The 4,322-nt window shown below is 35.3% G+C and overlaps 1 long non-coding RNA gene across 1 annotated transcript; it reads left to right on the forward strand.

Annotated features, from left to right (window-relative positions):
* Window positions 1-3,755: 3,755 nt before the first annotated feature.
* LOC113285465 lies at window positions 3,756-4,322 on the forward strand. The gene is made up of 3 exons (XR_003328672.1): window positions 3,756-3,929; window positions 4,041-4,112; window positions 4,221-4,322. It is a non-coding gene; the product is annotated as an uncharacterized LOC113285465 (long non-coding RNA).

Here is a 4,322-nt window from a genome sequence, read left to right on the forward strand (position 1 = left end):
GAAGTTCTATGCAATAGATGAGATTTCAAATTGAGTTGTAGTAATAGGTTCGTTGAGACTTGTGAAAGCAATAGATTTTAGATTTAATTTTTAAGACTAAAAATATAGCAAACATAAATAAAAGTGATATGAAAAATATGGAGAAGACTGGGGCTATGGAATCCACTGTTTACCAATATCAAAGTGATTTATATTCTCTAATTATAATCATGCATTCAAATTGATTCTTAATATTGCAATAGTTGATTTTTTTAGAAATAACAATTGTAGATTGAAAGTATGGGACATCAAAACCCTAGGCTAGCATGCTCCATCAATTGAAATGACAATTGTTTAACAAAAACCATTTTATCAATTTATTTATCTAGGCAAATAATCATATAATAATTGCATAAATTAGGGATTACCACTTTTCATTGGTGAAATAGCTTCCTCCTTCGCCCCAGAGGATGGGTTTCTAACAACTGAGCTCTCTTATGGACACAACTAGGTTCAGGAAAAAGTGTATGGAGATAATCTTGTAAGATGGTTGAGGCACAAATGTCAAGTCCTACACGAGGGAACTTAAGAGCTAAAGGTAAGGAATCATTAGGGATGCACAAGAACCGGTCTAAACGACCTGGACCGGAGTAGAACCGGTGATATCGGACCGGTACCGAACCGGAACCGGCTTGACCGGGACAGACACCGGTTCTGAAATTTGAGAACCGGACTAGACCGGTACAGACACCGGTTCTTGGGGAGAACCGTACTTGAAACGGACCATCTGTACCGGTTATTATTAGCCGTCAAGATCTGTATAGGGTTTTAATCCTAGCCGTCCAAGACATAGGATGTCGAGAAAAAGAAAACAGAAGAAGCATTCTTCATTTCTTCTTCTTCGTTTCTTCTTCTCAGCGAAGGAGGCAGCAGGCTGCAGGATGGATTTTTCTGATCTTCTCTTAGGGTTTGAATCATTTAGATTGAAAATCACTATCAGTGTATCACCATCTCTATCAGGTCAGTATTCTTCTCCTTAGGGTTCGAATTGTTTGATTGTATGTTGATTTAGGTTTTGATTTTAGATTGATTTAGGGTTTTTACTTGTTTACAGAATTGTGATTTGATCTATATGTTCAGTGGCGTGAAGAAGTGAAGGTAAATCGTTCTTTCTATTCTTCCTCTGTGATTTGATCTTATTTCAATCAAAGATAAATGTTCAGTGCCATAAATTGACACTGTTGTGTTGGGTTAGAATTACATAGAAGATAAAGATTGCTCTTTTATGGCTATAAATACAGTGAGTTGCAATTGTAGTTGTTATTTGATAAAAATTGCTCTTTTATGCTTGAATTCTTATGGGATGTCATTTATTTGATAAAAATTGCTCAATTGTGTTAGGTTAATGCTTGTATTCTGGGTTTATAGAATTTGAAATATCAAGAAAATTTTATAAAAGGGTAAAGAATCTTGGGTGGATTTGAGAGTGGTGCGTTAAGAGTTTGACATTGGAGAATGAAGGAAACAAGTGATTAACTGATTATGTTAAGAACTAGATTAGTACACTGATGCTGAGAAGGAGCGTATAGTGTAATTTCTGAAGTTTTAGAAATTGTGTTAGATTTTACACAGGGATAGTTCTATTATAAGAATGTTAATGTTAGTTGGTACTTGGGAACTAGTGATAAAACTTTAGGAACCTGACAAAGAGCTGCTTGATTCATGACTCTGCTTCATTATCATTCCTCTTTTGCTGTAGAGTGGTTGTTATCAAAACTAAAAAGAGAGTTGTTTGTTTCATTGTGACAGTATTCTATCTGTTCACACGCAGTTTTTTTATCCTTTTGTTTGTCTTTTTGGAATCATGCGTTATTCACACGCAGTTTTTTCCCCTTTTACTCTCTTAGTCAGTTCACTGTCATTTGTCATTGTAGATGATAGTCTTACACTCTTACTGTGTTATGTATTAGTAGTGATATGAACCATGCTACTTGTAAATTTTCTAACTTGCTTATCATTTTTCTCATTTTTCAACACGGGTCTCCGGTCTCCCTTTATGTCTCAGCAAAGCATCATTGACTTTAGTTTCTCTATGTTATTAACTATTTTCATATTTGTGGCAATTAAAATATCAGATCCTTTGGGTAGTTTTTATTTTCTCACTAAAAATAAATATACACTGTATATACCTTTTTTTTTGGTTTAATCAGAGTGTGATCATATTCATTTTTTTAATCTTACACTTCTTAGTATGTTAGAATAGAACACAGAGTTTCGACTTAGTCATGGATAGTAAGTATCTCCTTCTAGTGAGTAGTGACACGGAGATAGGTGCACTGCCGTTAGCTTAGCTGTCTGCAGATAATCACATTAAATGTTTTAGATGCCTTAACGAAATTGTTTCTTACCCAAATTGGACACTGATCGAGTATTTCCTAGGCTTTCCATATTCAGCCTTATATCTCATTAAATATGCTTATAAAATCACCTGTGGTAGAGATTCAACTAGCACATTCTGTGCATTGTAAATATTTATTAGGACATTCTGTGCACATTTTCATTAAACATCCCTTTTTGTATTAAAAATATTTATTAGTTTAATCGACTAGGAAATTCTGTGCATTGTAAATTTGTAATTGTTGGTGTGTGATTGCAATAATCTGAATGTAATTGGTTCTGTTTTATGTTTGTTAGATGACCACATCAAATGCAACTCCAACTACAAATGCAACTGCAACTCCAACTACAAGTACAACTCAACAAGCAGAAGTTGGATCATCCTCTCAAGCTGTATCTCACACAAATGAATCTGAAACTGCAACTCCAACAAGTAAAGGCAGAGCTGAAGCAGTTGAAGTTGGTGATAGCAAAAAGAAGCACGGCAGAGTGAGATCAACTGTTTGGTTGGAAATGACTAGGATAGATGATGAATGAGATGAATGTCGTTATTGCAACAATAAATACAAATCTCACAATGACAATAATGGCACTTCTGGATTGCGAAAGCATTTGAATAGATGTCTAAAGAATCCTAATAGTAAGAAAGAAAATGGACAACCATCTCTGTTGATGCCACCCCCAAAACCAGGTCAGGATGGTAAACTTATTGCTCATACTTACAATTATGATAGGTTAAGAAGGCGTCTTGTTGAGTGGATAATTATGGATGAAATTCCTTTTAGAAAAGTAGAAGGGTCAGGCTTTTTGGCATTGATGCAAGAGGCACAACCTAGGTTCAAGGTTCCAGGATGTATGACAATTTATAGGGATATGTTAAAGATGTATGTAGAAGAGAAGAATAACCTAAAAACTTACTTCTTGACATCTAAGCAGAGGGTATCTTTGACAACTGACAGATGGACATCACCAAATAATTTTAATTATATTTGTGTAACCGCTCACTACATTGATCATAACTGGAAACTGCAGAAGAGAATACTCACGTTTTGTCAAGTTGAAGGTCACACAGGTATTGCAATCGGTGAGAAGTTGGTGGATTGTTTGGAAGATTGGGGTCTAAAATATATATTTTGTGTCACTCTAGACAAGAATTCAATCAAGGAAGAGACAGCATTGGGACAACCCAAGTTGTGTTGAATAAGCAAGAACAACGGAGTTAGATAGGTACTTGACAGATGTGATGATGGATGGAAAAATGCGTGAAGTAGATCAAGATGATGACTTTGACATATTGTCTTGGTGGTAGGCTAATGCAAACAGGTATAAGGTACTGTCCTACATTGCAAGAGATATATTAGCCTTGCCTGTGTCTTCAGTATCCTCTGAATCGGCTTTTAGCACCGGGAAGCGCGTGCTTACTCCATGGAGAGCTTCTATGTCTACAAAGACAGTTGAGGCATTGCTCTGTACACAAAGCTATTTACAAAAACCCATTTCTCTTGATCTTCTATGTGATTATGTACCTGATGATGATGGTGAAGATGCGGCAGGTACTTATTTAGGTTTTTCTTCTTTTTTGTTTTCTTTAATAGTAATTACTTTTATTGTATTAACTGAAGTTTAATTATTTCTTCTTGTTTATTTTTTTTTGCCTGTTGCAGTCATAATTGAGAATTTCCTAAAAGCTTGAAGTTTATTTCTTGGCTCCTTGGCTCCTTGCTAAGAAATGGAAGGTTGGTAACTTTCGTTATCTTTCTTGCTGTCCTTGTTGAAACATAATTTGGATTCATTTCTATATCAAATTCTCATTACTACTATGTAATTTATGGAAATGAATGCAGGCTAGGATTGCAAATTGCAAGTGCAGGCTTTGCAACCATCCATTTTCGTTTGCAATGATCACATTTCATTTCTTGTCGACTTGCCGTAGACAGACTTATGGT

The sequence above is a fragment of the Papaver somniferum genome, chromosome 6, assembly GCF_003573695.1.
Source record: "Papaver somniferum cultivar HN1 chromosome 6, ASM357369v1, whole genome shotgun sequence".
Classification (NCBI taxonomy): Eukaryota; Viridiplantae; Streptophyta; class Magnoliopsida; order Ranunculales; family Papaveraceae; genus Papaver; species Papaver somniferum.